Source organism: Oncorhynchus mykiss, chromosome 23 (genome assembly GCF_057628025.1).
Source record: "Oncorhynchus mykiss isolate SJ-2025 chromosome 23, ASM5762802v1, whole genome shotgun sequence".
NCBI lineage: Eukaryota > Metazoa > Chordata > Actinopteri > Salmoniformes > Salmonidae > Oncorhynchus > Oncorhynchus mykiss.
The window spans coordinates 34,616,200-34,640,295 of NC_143044.1; the positions used below are offsets into that span (position 1 = coordinate 34,616,200).

The 24,096-nt window shown below is 46.2% G+C and overlaps 1 long non-coding RNA gene across 1 annotated transcript; it reads left to right on the plus strand.

The window, feature by feature from the left end:
• The first annotated feature begins 800 nt into the window (after window positions 1-800).
• LOC149972574 (uncharacterized) lies at window positions 801-22,140 on the plus strand. Its single transcript, XR_016491096.1, has 2 exons — window positions 801-1,144; window positions 20,480-22,140. It is a non-coding gene; the product is annotated as an uncharacterized LOC149972574 (long non-coding RNA).
• The last annotated feature ends 1,956 nt before the right edge of the window (window positions 22,141-24,096 follow it).

Below are 24,096 nucleotides of genomic sequence, written 5' to 3' on the forward strand. Positions count from 1 at the left end.
AGGAATCCGGTGACTGAGTCTGCGTATTCATTGATGTTATTCCCAGAGGCGACCCGGAACCTATTTGAGTCCACATGATCAAAACCATTTTGGAGCATAGATTCTGATTGGTCGGACCCACGTTGTACAGACCTGACCACTGGATTCCACTGGACCACTGGATTCTGAAGTCTTTTTTTTGTAGGCAAAATGGAGTCGTGGTCAGATTTACAGGAGAGGACCTTATACAGGAGAGGACCTTTGGGGCGGCAGGGTAGCCTAGTGGTTAGAGTGTTGGACTAGCAACCGAAAGGTTGCAAGTTCACATCCCCGAGCTGACAAGGTACAATTCTGTTGTTCTGCCCCTAAACAGTCACTCAATTTCTTACTCCATTCGAAATAAGAAATTGTTCTTAACTGACTTGTCTAGTAAAATTTAAAAAACTAATGTTGCAAGTTAGACAGTCAATGTGTTGATAATTTGAGAGCAACGTCCTCAAAATACTTTTGTTAAAACCTCTTCGCGCAACATTTCAGCGTCCTGCTACTCATGCCAGGAATATAGTATATGCAGGACGCTGAAATGTTGCGCGAAATGTTGCGCGATTAGTATGTGTAGATAGAAAACACTCTGAAGTTTCTAAAACTGGTTAAATAATGTCTGTGACTATAACAGAACGTGAACAGCAAGCGAAATCCCCAGAAAAAATATATAGCAGGGAGCTTGCAGTTCCTACAACTTCCACACGATGTAGCCAAAAACGTAATTTTCATTGACAAAAATCCTTTGTGTCATGACAAATAGATCCTTCATTCCGTCCAGCATACAGCAATCGATTTTGGAGGAGAGAAAAAGGGACATTGTTTTCTTGAGTAGCTGCTATTGAATACAGATCGCCCAGTGATCAATTTGATCGCTTATTAACGTTTACAAATACCTAAAGTTGGGTTACAAAAGTAGGTTGAAGTGTTTTGTCAAAGAATATAGGCAACTTATATAATTTTAAAAAATGACGTTGCGTGTTGGAAGAGAGCTTTTTTCCTGAACCAGACAGGCTATACAAATGGATATTTTGGGCATACATGGACGGATTTAACCGGGAAAAAGACCCAATTGTGATGTTTATGGAACATATAGGAGTGCAAACAAAGAATATCATCAAAGGTAATGAATGTTTTATATTTTATTTCTGCGTTTTTGTGTAGCGCCGGCTACGCTAATTCTTTTGTTTACGTCCCCTTCAGATATATTGGGGTGTTGCATGCTATCAGATAATAGCTTCACATACTTTTGCCGAAAAGCATTTTAAAAATCTGACTTGTTGGCTAGATTCACAACGAGTGTAGCTTTAATTCAATACCCTGTATGTGTGTTTTAATGAACGTTTGAGTTTTAACGAGTACATTTAGCATTTAGCGTAGCGCATTTGCATTTCCAGGTGCCTAGTTGAGACGTCTGCGTCTCAAGTAGGATCAACAGGTTAAAGTCCCCAGCGATAATGAGCGCTGCCTCCTGGAATGCAGTCTCCAGTTTGTTCAGGATCCAATAAAGATCTTTGAGAGCATTTCTGGTGTCGGCTTGGTGTGGGATGTACACAGTGATAATCCCTGCGAATTCTCTCAGAAGATAAAAAGTAGAAGGTAAAAAGTGTTCCAAGTCGGGAGAAAATCTGGGTCTGTAGAGTGGAGAAAGGTCAACCTGAGGAGCAAGCAAACACACAAGGGAGCCAGAGACCCAATGGTCAATGGTGGTACTTCCCTATAGCCTGCTACTTCCCTATAGCCTGGTCCCTCCCCCGCACCGCTTCTGGTATCCTGGTGTTGGATCTGCAGAGGGGAGCAAGGACAACCTGAGGGTCAAGCAGACACACTTGGAAGCCATGAACCGGAGTTCAGTGATGGTACTCCCTTGTCACCTGCTCGCTCCTGAGGTAGGTCTCAATCTTCCTTCCTCCACAACTCTCCTCCACTGGCTCTGGGTCTGTGAGAGAGATAGTTGAAGAGGGTAGAAGTAGGAGACAGATGGAGAGGGAGAAAGGGGGTGGGGGAGGGTATGCCCATCGGCCTGCTCAGGTGCTGGAGGAGAAGTGATGCGGCGGCAAGGCTGGAGGAGAGAGGGAACAAACAGTGCCCAGACCCACCTGGCCACGGAACACTCACAATCCGTTGGTAGGTAGTGATGGGGCAACACATCTTCCTGAAGCATGGAGGTTTTCCAGCCAATTATGTTAAGAATAAGTTCACTACTCAAGGCTTTGATCCACACAGTGTACACTAGTGGCACCAGCTGGTTAAAATAATTTAAAGCGGACACATCATTATATAGGACGTCCCACACCCCAAATCAAATCGAATTGTATTTGTCACATGCGCAGAATACAACAGGTGTAGACCTGACTGTGAAATGCTTACTTACAAGCCCTTAACCAACAATGCAGTTAAGAAAGATAAGAGTTAAGAAAATATTTACATAGTAACGATAAAATAACAATAACGAGGCTATATACAGGGGCTACCAGTACCGAGTCAATGTGCAGGGGTACAGGTTAGTCGAGGTAATTGAGGTCGAGGTAATTGGTAATATATAGGTAGGGGTAAATTGACTATGCATATATAATAAACAGCGAGTAGCAGCAGCGAAAAAAGGGGGACGTCAATGCAAATAGTCCAGATAGCCATTTGATTAGCTGTTCAGCAGTTTTATGGCTTGGGGGTAGAAGCTGTTAAGAAGCCTTTTGGACCTAGACTTGACGCTCCGGTAATGCTTGCCGTGCGGTAGTACGTGAGCAGCGTAGTGTTTTTGTCTCCTACCAAACCAATCACATGGTTGTTCGATGAAAACCAAGCTTCGGACATCAGTGATCACGTGCTTCTGATGAAGTGATACAGTCATCGGCATGTTGCATCGGCACACTGCACACTGTTCAGTGTGAGTGCATCCGTGAGGGTAGTTCTCTGTTCCGTCTAGTTGGGAGGCAACCATAAAGCGATCAGAGGAAGTAATGGACTGTGGGGGAAGGGTGAGGGGTCTGAGAGGGCGAGACTATGTCCAGCCGTGCACCTGGTGATTGAAGTGTTGATGGGGGGAAATGGCTCCATGGGCCAACCCTCACCCAGTAGGCCCCAAAAAAATGGGGACAGTGGAACTACGGACCTACAAGCCTCTAGGCCGACACCAGGACTCCTACACTAAAGCACCCCTCCTCAGGCACAAAAGTATATAGCCCCGCTGTTACGAGCCCCGCTGTATAGCCCCGCTGTATATAGCCCCGCATGCACCTGGTGACCCAAAATGGCCTCTGTGCACCTGGTCACCCAAAACAGGTTTCGTGCACCTGGTCACCCAAAACGGCCTCTGTGCACCTGGTCACCCAAAACAGGCTTTGTGCACCTGGTCACCCGAAACGTCCTCTGTGCACCTGGTCACCCAAAACAAGCTTTGTGCACCTGGTCACCCAAAACGGCCTCTGTGCACCTGGTCACCCAAAACAAGCTTTGTGCACCTGGTCACCCAAAATGGCCTCTGTGCACCTGGTCACCCAAAACAGGCTTTGTGCACCTGGTCACCCGAAACGTCCTCTGTGCACCTGGTCAGCCAAAACAGGCTTCGTGCACCTGGTCAACCAAAACAGCCTCTCGGGACCTGGTCACCCACCTTCTTTCCGCTCAGAGACCACACATATGTATTACATGGTACTGGTGGAACTTTCCACCCGGGTCTCCACCTTCACTAGCCTGCTTGCCCTCTCTCTCCGGGCCTCTGGCCTCTCATACTCTGGCCCTTCCATGTGCACCTGGTGATTAAGTCCACACATATGGGTAACTAGGTGCTGAGGGAACTTTCAACCCGGGTCTCCAACTTCCCTCGCCTGATTGCCCTCTCTCTCTCTCTGGGCCTCTTGCCTCTCATACTCTGGCCCTTCCACGTGCACCTGGTGATTAAGTCCACACATATGGGTAACTAGGTGCTGAGGGAACTTTCAACCCGGGTCTCCAACTTCCCTCGCCTGATTGCCCTCTCTCTCTCTCTCTGGGCCTCTTGCCTCTCATACTCTGGCCCTTCCACGTGCACCTGGTGATTAAATCCACACATATGGGTAACCAGGTGCTGAGGGAACTTTCAACCCGGGTCAGTGGGAATTTCGTTCATCCATTCATGCGCGTCACTAATTAAACAACGAGGCATTTGGCTACCTTAATCGAGTCATACTCACTCCCGCCCTTTACCCGTGCTTCATTGAATTTCTTCACCTTTACATGAGGAGCACCGGCGAAGCGGGGCTACGTCTCTTTTGAACGGTCAGCCATTTGACCCTCGGGTTGATCTGCATGGCGAGGTGGACTCGTTTCCGGCTTACCGACTGGCCGTCAGTCGCCCGAATCACCTAGGTGCTATGCACTACTTACCTGGAAATGAGCCCCAAGGGCTGACGCTGACTATCTAGGGTCCTCCAGCTGGGAAGGGCATCTAGTTCCTGCTGCTTAACTTCGTCTGTCACCGCAAGAGACCTGAGGGCGACAAAAGAGTGGGATTATTTGACTTATTTGACTTGTGCGTTGGATGGTAGTGCCCTCTGCATTGTATGGAACTGTAACACTCTGTGTGAGTTTCGCCGAAGTGAGTGATATGTGTTACCGTTCCGTCCCTTCGCACCTTACCATGTGCGCGTATGCATGTAGGGTACCTCCCTTTCGGCCTGCATTTTTATCCACTCTATTCACCATGGGGGTAGTTATTACCCCCGGGTCCTCGGAACCTAGGACCCAACCGTAGACAGTATGTTTTTGCTAACGGTTAGTCACATGCCATCCCGCTTCATGCTCCAAGAAGCGTGGAAGGGAGCTCACACTTTAATGTGTAGAGTGCCGTACTCAGGCGAACCTGGGACCTGGCAGTGCACTAACCACTAAGCACCGGCCGTCTCCCTTTAATGCTCCCTCTTGACAAGCCCCGTCAAGGTTTACATTCGAATCAAATCTTCGCGGTTTAGAGTTCCCTAAGTATGTGGGAGACGCGCATATTTAAACGTTTCGCCACAGAGGCTCTGTCATCAGACTGCTGTTGCCGAAGCTCCATCAGCCGTCTCCCGGAACTCAGTTCCCCCCTCCCAGCTGGAGCTGGGAACGCATTCGAGCCACCATTCTCTGGTTGGTTACTCTTGTTTGCAACATTATCGACACCTGAGAACAGGTGACCTACAGGGAGGGGTTGGAAGCGTCCTACTAGAGGGCTACCTCCCTTACCTCCCTGTATTAACATGCCAGAGACAGTTCGACCTGCCCCCGCCAGGTGTCATTCGAGTGTCCTATTAGAGGGCCCCCTCCCTACTTCCTCGCACTAGCCTGTCAGAGATAGATCTACTCGCCCCCACCAGGTGTCATACAAAGAGGGATTGGAGCGGCCCTACTGGAGGGCACCTCCCTTACCACCTCATACTATCCTGTGGGCAGGCGCTTGATATTGGAGCCCGAGGTGGGAAGACCCGGTTCACCAGCGAACGCCGATTCCCTTCGAACGTGGCCGACGCACCTGACGACATGCGGCCGTGCCTAACAGGGAGAGGCGGAATTGAGCCGGTCGGGCGCAACCCAGGCGATGTGGCGATGCGGGAAACTGAGCTCGGGCAAGGGCCGAAGCCACCCTCTCGGCTCCGAACCCCATACCGAGGGAAAGGAGGAGCCTATCCCATCTTCGGAGAGTCGTAGAGTCTCGCACCGTTTACCCACTCTTCATTGGTCTATTTCACTCGACGGCCTTCCGATCTGTTTTTGTTTAGTGGCCCCCCGACCGGCAACCATTTTTATTTACGGTTATTTATTGTTCCCCTTTCTTGTATTGTACTTGATTGCCCACTTCACTATCATTCTGGGCTTATAGATTGAGATCTGCTGCGGAAATGGGTCCGGCCCGGTGCGAGATTTACACCCTCTCCCCCGGATTTTCAAGGGCCAGCGAGAGCTCACCGGACGCCCCCGGAACCGCAACACTTTCCAGGGCTTGGTCCCCTCTCTCGGGGCGAACCCATTCCAGGGTGCCCTGCCCTTCACAAAGAAAAGAGAACTCTCCCTGGGGCTCCTGCCAGCTTCTCCGGGATCGGTCGCGTTACCGCACTGGATGCCTCGCCGCGCCCGTCTCTGCCACTCCGGATTCAGGGAAGTGGAGCCCTTCAAAGTTCTCGTTTGAATATTTGCTACTACCACCAAGATCTGCACCGGCTCCACCCGGGCCCACGCCCTAGGCTTCCATGCTCATGGGTTTTCCATGGGTCTTTATGATGGCTGGTCTAGTCGTTGGTCTGCTCCGGTCCTGCAGTGGGAGAAAGGACAAAACCTCAGAGCAAACAGACACACCTAGAAGCCCATTATCCGGAGGTCAATGGAGGCACCCCCCTGTGGTCTTCTCACTCCAGGTGTAGGTTGTCATCTTTGGTTTTTCCTCCGAGCTTCTGGTTATGGTGGTGATGGTGTCTGATCTCTCCTTCTATTGGTGTACTTCGGGTGGTTGGTGGTCAGCTGGTCGTGGTCTGGTCGGTGGTGGCCTGAGGGCAGATGGAAAAAAATAAAGGCAAAGGAGGAGAGCTGCAGGCCAAGGGTAGCGGGTGTAAGACTCGCCTCGGAAGCACTAATCACCTCAAGTTGGCCTGCTGTCCATCGTCTCCTCCTCAGGCAGCTGGTCCGGTGCTAGTTCTAAATTCTGGGGGGGTTTGGGGTGGTCCTTGGATTAGGGTTTTATGTTGGGCTTCGATCAAGCCACTGTTACTTTTCCATCTTCCCCAGTCCTTCTGGCAATTCCGGCCTTGCCTACTGGAACAGAGAGACAGCGGAAGCTGCGGTCAAACCACTGTTACCATTGCTGCCTCCTGGTCCGTCCAAAAAAAAGGATTGTGAGAGAGAGGGTAGAGAGAAGGACACAACTCCAGAACACCTCCACTACGTAGGGTTGTGCATAATGAAGATATTCCAGAGTCACAATTTAAAGTTTAAAACTTGACTCTAAACTGTCCCATATAAGTTTTACATTTCAGGGGGAACTATAACCACAGAGGAGATAAATTTGTGCAGCATTCCCACTCACAGGTGCAATAAATATAGCCTCTTACAAGGCACGCCTCAAAATATGTTAATGAAGGTCTTTGGTATTCTGGTACATTACTGTATTCTGTAGAATACCATTAGAGTACCATTCAAAATATAGCAATTTTCCCACATTAGAACATCATTTACAGTGTGTTGCAGTAAAACGTTGAGTTTTTTACTGTTGGTAATACAAAAAAATAGCCGTATAAATGACAGTTTTCCATTACAGTGTACCATTTTACTAAATATTTGGCTTTGCCCTGTTGTATAAAATAATCAGCCTTTTTCAACAGAACAAAAGCTAGACCTATGCTAGGCAAGCTATCCCGGGTCTGGGGATGTGTTGGGCTGACGCTAGTGGACTGACAGTTATTAACGATTGTTATGATATTTCAGACGCGTTATAGGACCTGGATAGGATGAGAATAGGAGTCAGAGTCAAGCAAAAAAAAAGTTACATTTAAAAAAATATGGCAATCATGTACATTGTCAAGGTGATGTGTAATTAATTACTGGATGGGCTTTCCTGTGTTGCTTCCCAAATGGCATCCTCTTCCTTACATGGCCCATGTTCTAAAGTGGTGCACTATATAGGGAATAGGCTGCTATTTGGGACGCAGCCCCTAAAACAGGGAGGGAGGAGTGAATAGTAATGGATGGAGTTCTACTGACATTGGCAAAGGGCTTAAATGCTCAAATGGAGTTGACGGTGACAGAGGAGGTAATGATTGATTAAATAATTGGGTCTTTCTGGAGAACTGTGCAAGGGAAACTTAGAGGACTCTGCTGACCCTGAAAGAGAAGGGAAGTAAGAATACGCTTGTCCTCCCATTTGATGTTCAGTACAGTGAGCTGGCACTGTTCTCCTTTATTGTTGGGTCATCTCAGCCTGTCACACCTCGGGTACATTGTATGTTTTGTTTTTGTTAAAGTGCCATCCTTTCAGTTGGTTAGTTTCCTTCTGTCATGTTAGTTTCCTCATGTTCTTTGGTCTCGGATTAACCAAATCTATATGGCAGGCTACCCTGTATCAGATTTACAAATTATATCAAAGATATAATGTAATTGGGAAACTAGTTCAATTATTTCCATTAGACATCAAATAAGAACACTATGATTACTTGTCACCATGTCTTCCTCTATGGTCCAATGTCTGGATGGTGTACTATGTCTGGACTCTGTTGATAGTCTGTCTTTTGAGAGCTTGTCAGAACTGCTAGACAACCTGTCACTTATTCCGTTTAGGTACAAACAGAGTACCATCCTCTGATGTCCAAAGTAATTTACCTTTCATGTGAATTGGTGACGCTGCCAGTCAAGATGCATACTTTATGAGTTGTGGGAAATATGATAGATAACATTGTTAGAAACAACGGTCTGGCGGGTCTGAGTTTTATAAACTGGATTATTAAAATATTAAAGGCCCAGTGCAGTCCAAATTCAGTCCCACCAGACTATATGATGAAACTAACACTGCAAAAGTGTGAAAACATTTGATCAGTGCTACTTCCTGATAGTATCTTCAACCCAAAACTATCTGCACAGGATCTTCTAATCAGAAGGTTTTCATGGGTGGGAATTTTGGCTTTCCATGGTGACATCACCATGTGGTAAATTGGTTAATAGACCAATAACAAAAAGTTCCAAACCTCTCTGCCAATAACAGCTAGTTTTCCATTTTCCCCTCCTCACTCATACCATTCACAGAAAGTCCTGGCAAAATTCTTGCTTGAGAATTGTTTTGCTGTTTTGCTATTTTGGACAATTTTATGAAAATCTATCACAGTTAGGTACTTAATTGTTACCCAGAAATGATTTGATATTGATTTAAAACAAATATGGCTGTATTGGGCAAGTATTAAGATGTTTGGTTTTATTAAGACAATCTTTCTTCATGCAGGTATTGTTAGTGTTTCAAATTGGGACACTGTGCTGAATAGTCAATAATTGAGGGGTCACACCATTTGAGCCACAGTGCAGAGATGAGAGGTCATATACATGTACATGCCACTTCATCATGACATTGCAACACTCCTCTGTCAAACCTCTCTAAGTGGCCCGTCATGTACTTACTACCACTGACTCTTACTGAGTGAGAAGGAGAGTTCACCCATCTGCTAGCTGACACTGTGGTCTTACTTCAGCAAGCCTCCCATTGGCCTAGGCTGCTTCCCTCGTTCCCCCTCGCTCATCTCCCGTCAACCCACTGCATTAGGCACGACTGCAGCTCTCATCAGCCAGCCAGCCTCCTCCGAGCTCTGACCCACTGAAAGCCTCAGCCCCATCACCATGAATTAAACGAGAGGGTTGGTTGTAGTCGTGTGGGCTGCTTTTGGTGCCACCAAGCATTATACTGACACAAATGCTGAGAGTCTCTGCCAGCTATTATTTCAATACATGACTGTGTGGTGCCTTGTCCGTCCCATTCCTTTGAAGATCACATATCCTCCTTCTGCTCTCCTCCCTCCCCTCCCATGCCTCAGACACACCAGGGCTCTCCCTTTGAAGCAATTCTAGTACTGTATGCCCTCAGATGTTCATATTGTATTACTGTTATTGTATTACTGTATTGGTGTTAGTGTATTACTGTAACAGTATTACTGTTAGTGTAATACTGTATTACCGTATTACTGTATTAGTGCATTACTGTTAGTGTATTACTGTTAGTGTATTACTGTATTACTGTTTGCTCATTTGCAGTGGTCTTCACATAGAGCCACTGATACAGGTTCGGATACAGGGTCTTTACAAATGAAGGATTATTTGAATTATTAACTTCATGACATATTCATTGATGATGCATAACCATCATCTTTCTTTTGTAATTCTGTCAGATATTTCTCATTGCTACAGGTGTATGGGTTATATCCATCCAATGTATCCAAATAACTTACAATAGTTAATTGTAGACACTCTGGATGGGTTGTACAGTACATGAACAGTACATCCCCACCCTGCCTGCCGACTGGCTCTTTTCTCTCTTTGTTCGGCTTCTACATTTATAGGAAGAGACATTTGAGTTAGTGCCTGCTCAACTTCAAACGAGCGTAATTGTTTTTCATACGGAATGAGAGTCGTGAACTAGACATGGATTGCAGAGGAACAACAGGGCTGATTAGCGTCGGGTAGATTTGCTTGCTGGACCGTTTTGACACCTGTCTCCCTGCTTTCCCTAAAAGTTCTGCTTGATCCCTCTATTCTGTCAGTGTCTCACATGGCTGAAGAGAGACGAAGGAGAAGGATAGAGATAGTTAATGGGTAGGTAGTAGGACAAGAATACGTAACTTGTTTTCCCCTAGGCAAGACCATCCACAGCCCACACAGTTCTACATGAGTCATGTAATGCAGAGTACAGGGGGAGGCAATTTTACCACAGAGAATGATACATTGGGAAGCTGTTGAAAATACATAGGAAGCAATCACATTAAATAATCCATATTGTGGCCCAGTGGTCTAAGGCACTGAATCGCATTGCTAGAGGCGTCACCACAGACCTAGGTTTGATCCCAGTCTGTGTCGCAGCCGGCTGCGACCGAGAGACCCAAGAGGAGGTGCACAATTAGCCCAGCGTCCTCCAGGTTAGGGGAGGGTTTGATGACTAAATCGTTGAGTACACAGTGTTCTGGAAAGAGAACACATGCGTCCCAAATGGCACTTTACAGTGCACAATTTTTTAACAGGGCCCATAAGTAGTCCACTAAACATATGGAATAGGATTATATTTGGAACTCAAACAATATATACATATATTCCTGCAATTTGGCTCCCATCTGGCTGTGTGTTGTTTACAGATCTCTGATGTAGCGAGCCTGTACACTACGTGGCTATTAATCATGCTTTACACACTTGTCTTAATTACTCCCAGTCTAGCTGCTCTGTCTCAACCTGAGCTTCTCTGCATCTCTAACCATTCATCATACCAGAATAAACAAATGCCAACCCAGTAAGGCAATACCTAGTGTACGACCCTAATGGCACCCTATTCCCTATATAGTGCACTACTATATGGGCCCTGATCAAAAGTAGTGCACTATATGGGGTGCCATTTGGGTCACAGGCCCAGATTCCTCTTTTAGTTAGACACCTGCCCTATGAAAACTGCCTTTGGTTCTTATCCAGAGCGACTTACAGTTAGTTCCTGTACCTAGGGCGACCAACTGACTACTTTCACTGGCACAAATATATCCATGGAAAGCTTAAAGCTTACTGTATGTCACAAGCACTGACTTCATGAGGGCATCTGCTGTCTGAAAGCAGCTGTGTTTAATTGATAAGCACAGCTGGTTTCACAAACAAAAGCACTACCTGCTTTTCATACCACTTACCACATACCACAGACCGATTTCAAGATATACCTAAGATGTACCCAACAATGTGTCTGATCTACTTGAATTAATGTGCTTTGACTCCAGCAGGCAAATAGTTATCTTTAAGTACAATCCATGGGTCCTAGACATAATACATATACCTGAGAGAGAGAGAGAGAGAGAGAGAGAGAGAGAGAGAGAGAGAGAGAGAGAGAGAGAGAGAGAGAGAGAGAGAGAGAGAGAGAGAGAGAGAGAGAGAGAGAGAGAGAGAGAGAGAGAGAGAGAGAGAGAGAGAGAGAGAGAGAGAGAGAGAGAGAGAGAGAGAGAGAGAGAGAGAGAGAGAGAGAGAGAGAGAGAGAGAGAGAGAGAGAGAGAGAGAGAGAGAGAGAGAGAGAGAGAGCTAAAGTTAATCTGACATGTAAATGAGAGGAAGAGAGAGTGTGTGTGGTCTATCTGCTGGCTATGGACAGGACAGGTTAGGCCTGTGGGCTTGAATGTCCTTGCCAGAAAGTCAATACAATTTACTGATGAGAAGTCTTTTCAACCAACCCAGGCTATAGCTTGAGTCCCATCTGGCACCCTACTCCCTGTTAAAACAAAAAAATATATGTTTTAAGTGGGCATATCAAATCGTATTTGTCACATGGGTCGAATACAACAGGTGTAGACATTACAGTGAAATGCTTACTTACAAGCCCTTAAAACAATGCATTTAAAAAAAAAAAAAGTGTTAAAGTATTTACCAAAATAAACTGAAGTAAAAAAAAATTATAATAAGAAGAACAAATGAAAAATAACAAATAATTAAGGAACAACAATAAAATAACAGTAGCGAGGCTATATACAGGGGGTACCGGCACAGAGTCAATGTGCAGGGCAACCGGTTAGTCGAGGTAATTGAGGAAATATGTGCATGTACTGTAGGTAGAGGTAAAGTGACTATGCATGGATATATGGAATATGTTCTGGGATGATCCGGGATTCATCCGATGGCAATGAGGAGTATACCACATCAGTCACCGGCTTCATCAATAAGTGCATCGATGATGTCGTCCCCACAGTGACCGTACGTACATACCCTAATCTGAAGCCATGGATTACAGGCGGCAACATCTGCAATGACCCGGACGCTTATAAGATATCCTGCTATAACCACCGTCGAACCATCAAACTGGCAAAGCGTCAATACTGGACTAAGATTGAATCCTACTACACCGTCTCTGACGCTCGTCTGATGTGGCAGGGCTTGCAAAAATTACGAACTGCACAGGGAAGCCTAGCTGCAAACTGCCCAGTAACACAAGCCTACCAGACGTGCTAAATTACTTCTATGAGCGCTTCGAGGCAAGCAACACAGAAGCATGTATGAGAGCACCAGTTGTTCTGGACAGCTGTGTGATCACACTCTCTGTAGCCGATAGGAGCAAGACCTTTACACAGGTCAACATTCACAAGGCCGCAGCACAGATGGATTATCAGGACATTTCCTCAGAACATGCGCTGACCAACCGGCAAGTGACATTTTCAACCGAGTCTGTAACACCTACATGTTTCAAGCAGACCACCATAGTCCCTGTGCCCAAGAACGCCAAGGTAACCTGCGTAAATGACTACCGGCCCGTAGCACTCACATCTGTAGCCATGAAGTGCTTTGAAAGGCTGGTCATGGCTCACATCATCCCAATTCGCATACCGCCCCAACAGATTCACAGATGACGCAATCTCTATTGCACTCCACACTGCCCTTTCCCACCTGGACAAAAGGAACACCTACAGTTGAAGTCGGAAGTTGAAATACTCATTCATTAAAACTCATTTTTCAACCACTCCACAAATTTCTTGTTAACAAACTATAGTTTTGGCAAGTCGGTTAGGACATCTACAAGTCATTTCTCCAAAAATGGTTTACAGACAGAATTTTTCATTTATAATTCACTGTATCACAATTCCAGTGGGTCAGAAGTTTTCATACACTAAATTGACTGTGCCTTTAAACAGCTTGGTAATTTCCAGAAAATTATCTCATGGCTTTAGAAGCTTCTGATAGGCTAATTGACCTCATTTGAGTCAATTGGAGGTGTACCCGTGGATGTATTTCAAGGCCTACCTTAAAACTCAGTGCATCATTGCTTGACATCATGCGAAAATCAAAAGAAATCAGAAAGAGAATTGATGACTTCCACAAGCCTGGTTCATCCCTGGGAGCAATTTCCAAATGCCTGATGGTACCACGTTCATCTGTACAAACAATAGTATGCAAGTATAAACACCATGGGACCACGCAGCTGTCATACCGCTCATGAAGGAGACACGTTCTGTCTCCTAGAGATGAACTTACTTTGGTGCGAAAAGCGCAAATCAATCCCAGAACAACAGCAAAGGACCTTGTGAAGATGCTGGAGGAAACAGGTACAAAGTATCTATATCCACAGTAAAACAAGTCCTATATCGATATAACCTGAAAGGCCGCTCAGCAGGGAAGAAGCCACTGCTCCAAAACCACCATAAAAAAGCCAGACTATGGTTTGCAACTGCACATGGGGACAGAGATCATACTTTTTGGAGAAATGTCCTCTGGTCTGATGAAACAAAAATAGAACTGTTTGGCCATAATGTCCATCATTATGTTTGGAGGGAAAAAGGGGAGGCTTGCAAGCCGAAGAACACCATCCCAACCATGAAGCACGGGGGTGGCAGCATCATGTTGTGGGGGTGCTTTGCTGCAGGAGGGACTGGTGCACTCCCCAAAATAGATGGCATCATGAGGTAGGAAATGGATGTGGATATATTGAAGCAGCATCTCAAGACATCAGTCAGGAAGTTAAAGCTTGGTTGCAAATGGTCTTCCAAATGGACACTGACCCCAAGCATACTTCCAAAGTTGTGGCAAAATGGCTAAAGGACAACAAAGTCAAGGTATTGGAGTGGCCATCACAAAGCCCTAACCTCAGTCCTATAGAAAATCTGTGGGCAGAACTGAAAAAGCGTGTGCGAGCAAGGAGGCCTACAAACTTGACTCAGTTACAGCAACTCTGTCAGGAGGAATGGTTCACACTATACTTGGTGTTTAGATGCATGGAAGGGATAATTTGACCATCTGTGATCAGTGTTGACAGAGGACAGACCAGAACTTTAGTTTGGGGCATTTCTGATTCAGGAAATCCAGACAAATTATTTACTGTATGACAAATTATTACTACTACCAATATTCTAAATACAGATTTTTAAAACAAATGTCAAAGAGAATAACAACACATAGTTGAAACCATGTTCTTCTCCCAAATTGGCTTATACTCCCCTATCATTTTGCCGATCTCACTGCATAGTTACAGGTCAGGGAGTCAGAGGGCTAATCCTTAGGTAGGAATCCCGTCCATCCAGCAGACGCAATCTGGTGAGATTTGTTGTTGATGGATTACAAAAACAAAGAAAATAAAATAAAAGAACAACAGCAATACACATACACCACTCGAGGTGGAGAAAACTTCAATCCATTTCTAGTAACTGTCAACCATTTCCAACATATATATTTTTTTTTATAGCAGGCAGGTGAACAAAATCAATTTGCTTATTTAAAGGGCATTTGCATATTTACCAAAGGGTCCCAGGGGACTGGTAATTCCTACTTTCGACTCACATTGTGATTCATGCGTGATTCATGCGTCCAAAAAAATAACACTGCCTGTCAAATCCAAAATAAACCAATTAGAATAACAAATCAAATTAGAATTACAACTCTTGATAACTCCATAAGGAAATAATTATATCCCATAAGGTAAGGACAGGTGTCCCTCATTCAGGGGCAGCACTCTCTCTCTGTACTTCTCATGGTCTGAATCACACATGGGACTATTGATTAATTATAAACTTCTTATTATTTGTGTTTGCATAGTTCATTTAAATCTTACTCAATGTCTCCAGTCTTTCTAGTGAGGGTGATCAGGCCTCACCAGGCCGTCAGAACAGAGGTCAGTCAGCCCTATTAAATGAGTGTTTGTTTTCCTGTACCTCAGACATTATTTAAAGATATTTCAAACAATTCAAACATTTTGTGGATCAGGTTTACATTGGGGTTTTCAGTACATTTCTACTAATCAAGATAATTTACATGTATGCACCCACAACTCTGACAATATACAACTTAGAGCATCCTTTCTAACCTGTGAAAAACCCACTAAAATAAAAAAATAAAAAGACCGCACAAAACAAATCAAACAGATTATTAACCACTAACAAATATGAATTAACAGGTGAGTTATGTGTGGGTGCTGGTGTGTATATAGTAAAAATAGTATGGTAAAAACAAACAAAATGGCCAAGCCTTACTTAATTTGGATCTGGGTACCTTTAACCAGGACACTTGCCTTAGGAAGCCTTTCAAAGGGAGAAATACAGAATCATTGAAAAACACTTTTTTAAACTTGGTAGCGGACAATCCATCAGTCATATACAGAATTATACTTCAGGCACATCAGATGATACAGTGTCCTGTCAATGCCAGAGCCCCTCACTTGTAATCATTGTCATTTTGACCTGTTGCATTGACATACAATTCTGTGCAAACTGTCTCTGGGACTTAATGCAACCGCTGTGTCAAATTTCTAAAAAACTTTACAGAGAAAGCAAACCATGCAATAATCTGAGTACAGCCTTTAGACAACAAAGCAGCCAAAAAGATACCCGGCATATTGGGTAGTCAACATTACTCAGAAATAGCATTTTAAATATTCACTTACCTTTGATGATCTTCATCAGAATGCACTCCCAGGAATCCCAGTTCCACCATACATGTTTGATTTGTTCGATAATGTCCATCAGTTATGTCCAAATATCTTCTTTTGTTAGGGCGTTTGGTAAACAAATCCAAAAGCGTGTTCAGGTCGCGCCGAACGTCGGACGAAAAGTTCAAAAAGTTCCATTACAGCCTGTAGAAACATGCCAAACTAAGTATGTAATCAATCTTTAGGATGTTTTTAACATAAAACTTCATTTAATGTTCCAACCGGGAATTCCTTTGTCTGTACAAATGAAATGGAACTTAGCTACCTTTCAAGTGAGAGCGCCAGACCGAGGCTGTGGCACACTGCCAGACCACTCACTCAAAGAGGTCTTATGAGCCCCTCCTTTAGAGTAGAATCCTCAAAACAGGTTCTAAATACTGTTGACATCTAGTGGAAGCCTTGGGGCTGAGTTGAAAAACTACAAACCTCAGATTTCCAACTTCCTGGTTGGATTTTTTTCTCAGGTTTTTGCCTGCGATATGAGTTCTGTTATACTCACAGACATCATTCAAACAGTTTTAGAAACTTCAGAGTGTTTTCTATCCAATACTAATAATACATATATTCGCATATATTAGCATTTGGGACAGAGTTTGAGGCAGTTCACTCTGGGCATGCTATTCATCCAAAAGTGAAAATGCTGCCCCCTATGTCACGACTCCTACCGAAGGTGGCTCCCCTTCCCGTTCGGTTGGCGCTCGGCGGTCGTCGTTACCGGCCTACTAGCTGTCCGGAGAGGGTGAGTGTCCTCTTGAGTGTCCTGCCTGACAGGTCGTGCACTGGAGTGGGCAAATGCGGTCTGGAATGGCCCAGACTCAGCGAAGGAGCACTACCCAGAGTTCCCCCGCCACTTTCGTGCCTTGTTTGATCACCCTCCAGAGGGCCGAGCAGCGGGAGAGCGACTGTTTCATCTTAGGCAGGAGAGTAGGAGCGCCCAGGATTACGCACTCGAGTTCCGGACCTTGGCCGCTGGATCTGGGTGGAACGATCACTACCGGTGTAGTCTCCGGGAGGACGTCCGTAGAGAGCTAGCGTGTCGGGACACCGCACTCTCCCTAGATGAACTAATTGACATGTCCATCCGGCTGGACAATCTGCTGGCTGCCCGCGGGCGTTCGGAGAGGGTCCTCTGCGTTCCACCACCCAGCACCCCCGCTCCCATTCCGATGGAGTTGGGAGGGGCTGTGCCGAGGGGTACCGGAGGAGGAGGCTCCCCCTGCACCAGCTGTGGTCGGAGAGGACACACGGCCGATTGGTGCTGGGGGCGTCCGTCTGGGAGTCGAGATGGCAGGCGGAACGCTTCTCGTTCACCCCAGGTGAGTCAGCACCAAACTCCCCAGAACCCCCTGTTGGTCACATGTTTGTCTTGATTTTTTTCCTTGATTTTTTTCCCCTCTTCCCAGCATAAGGCGCTAGTCGACTCAGGTGCAGCTGGGAACTTTATGGATCGCGGACTCGCCATCAAGTTGGGTGTACCGCTTGTGCCAATAGATTCTCCCTTCCCCGTGCACTCAATAGATAGCTGGCCATTAGGGTCAGGGTTGGTCAGAGAGGCCACGGTTCCACTGGACATGGTGATGCAGGGGAATCATAGGGAGCATATAAGTCTCTTTATTATTGATTCGCCTGCGTTTCCAGTGGTGCTGGGGATTCCCTGGCTGGCTCTGCACAATCCTAAGATTTCGTGGAGACAGGGGGTTCTCCAGGGGTGGTCAGTGTTCTGGAAGGTGTCTGGGAGTTTCCATCGGTCCAGAGCAGGGTTCCACGGGGCGCATCCCCCCCGTATACGCCAATATGGCAATCGCTTTCAGTAAAAAGAAAGCGACTAAATTACCACCTCATCGTCCGGGAGGGGATTGTGCGATAGATCTCCAGGTAAACGCTGCGCTTCCCAAGAGTCACGTGTATCCATTGTCCCAGGAGGAGATGTTGGTCACGGAGTCTCTGGGACAGGGGTACATTCGGCCCTCCATCTCACCCGTCTCCTCGAGTTTCTTTTTTGTGAAGAAAAAGGAGGGAGGTTTGCGTCCATTTATTGATTATAGAGGTCTAAATGCCATCACAGTGGGGTTTAGTTACCCACTACCTCTCATCGCTACAGCGGTGGAATCATTTCACGGAGCACAGTTCTTCACAAAACTGGATCTCAGGAGCGCGTATAGTCTGGTGCGTATTCGGGATGGAGACGAGTGGAAAACCACCTTTAGTACCACATTGGGCCACTTTGAGTACCTCGTCATGCCTTATGGGTTAAAGAATGCTCCAGCCGTCTTTCAATCCTTTGTAGACGAGATTCTCAGGGACCTGCACGGGCAGGGTGTGGTTGTTTATATCGATGACATTCTGATCTACTCAGCCACCTGCGCCGCGCATGTGTCTCTGGTACGCAAGGTGATTGGTAGACTGCTGGAGCATGACCTATACGTCAAGGCTGAGAAGTGTGTGTTCTCCAAACGAGCTGTCTCCTTCCTGGGTTATCGCATTTCCACCTCGGGGGTGGTGATGGAATGTGACCGCATTAAGGCCGTGCGTAATTGGCCAACTCCGACCACGGTAAAGGAGGTACAGCGGTTTTTGGGTTTTGCCAACTACTACCGGAGGTTTATCCAGGGTTTTGGCCAGGTAGCTGCTCCCATTACCTCACTGCTGAAGGGGGGCCCGGTGTGTTTGCGGTGGTCAGCAGAGGCGGACAGAGCTTTCAACAGGTTGAAGGCGCTGTTCACGGATGCACCCGTGTTGGCGCACCCGGACCACTCTCTAGTATTCATAGTGGAGGTGGACGCGTCCGAGGCTGGGGTGGGTGCCGTGCTATCACAGCGCTCAGGTACACCACCAAAACTCCACCCCTGCTCTTTCTTTTCGAGGAAGCTCAGTCCAGCGGAGCGTAACTATGATGTGGGAGACCGGGAGTTGTTAGCAGTGGTCAGGGCTCTGAAGGTGTGGAGACACTGGCTTGAGGGGGCTAAGCACCCCTTTCTCATCTGGACCGACCACCAGAATCTGGAGTATATTCGGGCAGCTAGGAGACTGAACCCACAACAGGCAAGGTGGGCCATGTTCTTCACCCGATTCCGTTTTACGTTGTCATATAGACCGGGCTCCCAGAACGTAAAGGCTGACGCACTTTCCCGCCTTTACGACACGGAGGATCGGTCCACTGAGCCTTCTCCCATCCTTGCCGCCTCGGGGCTGATGGCACCAATGGTATGGGAGGTGGACTTGGACATCGAGCGGGCGTTACGGGCGGAGCCCGCGCCTCCTCAGTGTCCGGCTGGGCAGAAGTACGTGCCGCTTGGTGTCCGGGACCAACCGATTCGGGGGTGGTCAGTGTGGGCTCACATCCTACCCTCCTCGGGTCACCCTGGGGTGGCAAGGACAGTGGGGGGCCTCCGGGAGAAGTATTGGTGGCCCACCTTGGCTAGGGACGTTAGGCTTTATGTCTCTTCCTGTTCGGTATGCGCCCAGAGTAAGGCTCCTAGGCACCTTCCTAGAGGGAAGTTACAACCCCTCCCCGTTCCACAACGGCCATGGTTTCATCTATCCGTAGATTTCCTGACCGATCTCCCCGTTCTCAGGGGAACACTACGGTTTTGGGGATTGTGGATCGGTTCTCTAAGTCCTGCCGTCTCCTCCCGTTGCCCAGTCTCCCTACAGCCCACATGACTGCGGAGGCATTATTCATCCACGTCTTCCGGCACTACGGGGTGCCGGAGGACATCGTCTCTGATCGGGGACCCCAGTTCACATCCCGGGTATGGAGGACGTTCATGGAGTGTCTGGGGGTCTCTTTCAGCCTGACCTCCGGTTATCACCCGAGAGTAATGGGCAGGTGGAGAGAGTGAACCAGGAGGTGGGTAGGTTTCTGCGGTCGTATTGCCAGGACCGGCCAGGGGAGTGGGCGAGATACATCCCCTGGGCTGAGATGGCCCAGAGCTCACTATGCCACTCCTCTACTAACGTGTCCCCATTTCAGTGCGTGTTGGGGTACCAGCCGGTCCTGGCACCATGTCATCCGAGCCAGACCGAGGCTCCTGCGGTGGAGGAGTGGTTGCAGCGCTCCAAGGAGACCTGGAGGGCCGTCCAGGAATCCCTAAAACAAGCCAGTGGACGGCAGAAGAGGAGTGCTGACTGCCACCGCAGTGAGGCCCCCGTGTTGTACCGGGGGACAGGGTCTGGCTCTCGACCCGAAACCTACCCCTCCGCTTGCCCTGCCGTAAACTGGGGCCGCAGTGTAGGGCCCTTCAAAGCACCGAGGAGAATAAACGAGGTGTATTATCAATTACAACTCCCTCCCTATTATCGTATTAACCCCTCGTTTCATGTGTCTCTTCTCAGGCCGGTGGTACCTGGTCCCCTGCAGGACGGTGAGGTGCCGGAGGTCCCTCCTCCCCCTCTGGACATCGAGGGGTCCCCGGCGTACACGATACGGGCCATTCTGGACTCGAGACACCGGGTGAGGGCCCTGCAGTACCTCGTGGACTGGGAGGGGTATGGTCCGGAGGAGAGGCGCTGGGTACCGGTGGGGGACATTTTGGATCCGTTGATGTTGAGGGATTTCCATCGCCTCCATCCGGATCGCCCTGCGCCTCGCCCTCCGAGTCGACCTCGAGGCCGGTGTCGGCGTGCTGCGGGAGCCGCGCGTCGGGGGGTGGGGTACTGTCACGACTCCTACCGAAGGTGGCTCCCCTTCCCGTTCGGGTGGTGCTCGGCGGTCGTCGTCACCGGCCTACTAGCTGCCACTGATTCTTTCCTCGCCCTCCTTGTCTGTTTATTGGTTACACCTGTTGTTTATTTGGTGATTAGTTGTACTTCATTAGCCCACCGGCCCACCTGCTCTTTGTGCAGGATTGTTTGTGTGACTAGTGTGCACGTTAGAGGTTAACGTGTTTTCCTGTTCGTGGGTTTTTTGCTGGACTGTTTTAGTCCCTGTGTTTGGGGCATTTGTTTTTGTGTGCGCCCTGTGTTTTCGTGGGGTGACTTATGTTCGCCATTTGTGCATTAAATAGCACTACCCTGAACTCTCTGCTTCCTGCACCTGGCTTCGCACCCACTACACCCAGATCGTTACACCCTATCCCAAAAAGGTTAAAAAAAACTTAATGCTACAATGTATTGTACTCATGGGGAAGTTTTCCTTGATACCTCAAATGATGAGATATTAAACCAATGAGTTAGCAGGCACATTGAACCACTCCCCCAGGAGGAGTCGTGGTCTGACACTGCCTCCCAATCTATTTTGTCTCAGGTGCCAGAAATCTTATGGATATTACATTCCAATGACAGTGGACTGTTTATCTCCCCCTTCTGAATTGACCAATGTATTTTATAAATTCGGCCCATTACATATGAATCTTAAAATAATATACATTTCATAAGTGTGAAGCAGGAAGTGAATATCCAACAAATGTGAAATTATTATATAGAATAACATTCTTAGGGTAGGCTAAAATGAAAACAATGGCTTCCAAGTTGAAGAAAGTTGAAGAAGATTGAGCATCGAAGGGAGCATATGAAGGGACATGGGCTATACAACTTTTCAAACGCCCTCCTCTCCCTTCCTATATAAAGCCTTGACGACAATATAACCATCTGAACCAGAAACGTTACTACAACGTATCCAATTTACCAGCAGAGACATTCTTCAAAGGACAAAGGACTCGGTTGGGTAACACAGCCTTCCATCTACCACCAACCTACCGAAGCGCAGCTCAGAGTAAATATTTATTGCGTTTTCCTTTTCCAAATGGGCTGTAATTTAGAATGCATAAGATACTGTATTTACGATTGCACAGCTTCTCCCTGTGTCCCTCAGTCTTCCCGCTCTTTCACTGAAACCCAAGCCCCTTTTCTTTTGTGTAACAAGCTGTCATATCTGTTCCATCCGCAAGGGACATTTTCCTTTATGACGTAATGTGTAATCAAGTTATGATTAATTATGTGTATGTGTAATTCTGTGTGATTAGTTAGGTATTTAGTAAATAAATAATTAAACCCAATTTTGTATTGCTGATTCAACTTGTTAGCCAGGGTTCGTGCAGATAACCAATAATTTACCATTTTCAGATGAGACTGAATTAAGGTGACGATTAATATTGACTGCTATTGATGTAAAATATTACTAGGTCTTTAAAGAGTTTATTCGGAAGATAACAGCTCTATAAATATTATTTTGTGGTGCCCTAACTCTCTAGTTAATTACATTTACATGATTAGCTCAATCAGGTAATATCAATTACGGATAAATTATTTTATAGAACAGCATGTCATATCACTTAATCATTGCCAAAGACACGACATAAGTAAGAACGTAATGTAATCTAAAACAATAATCTGTTTCCAATACTTGGAACTGTGTCCAGATGAAGTAGATATAAGTAAATGTTTTAGTACCAAATATTGAGCTGAAAAGTCAGCACCAACTTTTTGAAGGTCCTGCAGACAGATTTGTTAAACAGTAGGTTTCATATTTTGACTAAGTTTATCAGACATTCATGTTCTACATTCATTGGTTCTAATTATAGTTTTATTGGTTAGGGGTAAGTGAAGTTCTGTACAATGCTTTAACCTAATCTTTCCTAAATGATCCATAAAGGGACCACTGAACATTCCTCAGAATACTTTTTACACCACTTACGTATGTCTACGTGTGGGTGTGCAAGTTGTATATTAATATTATTTTTCTATTGTTACTTCATTAGATCTCTAGTGTCATGACTTTCCTGTGAAGATATGAAGAATCAGGTTACAGTGAGTCCGCTCTACTGCTCCCTCTCCCTCCCGCAGAGGGGGAGAGGGGTGAAGTTGGCCATTTTATGACGGTCATAAATACCTTGTAGAAACTCTACCTTTGGGCTCTGCAGGATTGAGGGTAAAGAAACCTTTTGTTACAAGGAGATTCCTCATGCCAAAACTACAACATCAAAAGGCTGAATAATGAAACAATATTTCTGTAATCCAAATATTGGGAATGGTCCGTGGGTATTTAAAGAATAACCATGTCCAACAGTTGTTGTTTTGTGATATCATGAAGGATGGTATAACTAAATAACTGTACCTCTACAAATGTATACGTCCCAGTTATCAGATTCCCATCTAAATGTTGTGGAACTTATATGATTAAATATGAAACTATTTGTGAGAAGATGTAATGTGATGTTAGCCTTCTAAATGAGAGAATTGTTTTTCATATAAAGTCTTAACCAGTCAATGACAACACCCACTTGAGCACAGATATTATGTCGATGTCATGGAATGCCCCTTTTGCCAGAGTTCGTAAAACCCCTAGTGAAGAATTAACATATCAGACCATATCCAGAAAAATGTGGAGCGTGGCTGCACGTTGAAATAGTAGGAATTTAAATCTCTAGAGACCAGCACATTGCCGGGTTGCTACGGACGTATAAAATGGTTCTAGCTCTACATTAGACCGGAGGTTACAGGCAGAGCGATCTGAATATGTCACAAATCGTCAAGAACTCTCAACAAGTGAAGAAGATAAAGACTGCACAATCACAGTCTGCAGCTGTATATGTCAAATAGTCTAGGAAACTCAACCGAAGACGAGAAAAGAATAACATTTCCCTATCGAACGACCATTGGTACGTCTGGAAGATCCAATCTAACAGACACTCAGAGAGCAACCTACTACAACTACGAAGGGCATGGTGACCTCTGGTGGACAACCAGAAACTTACACTAAAGGCTTTGTAGAATTACTCCCTATAGATGGATCAAGTGTTTTCAACAGAGAGACAGCAAAGACATACACACGTAAATATGTACATTGCAATTATTTTGAGTGAGCAGCCGTTCATGTGCAAAGTATTCATATTTCCATGAGCATAGTTATCAGCTGTATGTACGATAGTGGAACTCTTTCTCTCCCTTTCCCTCTCTTTTGAATCCAACATTTTGTGTAACAACCCGTCATATCAGTTTAGTCCACTAGGGTC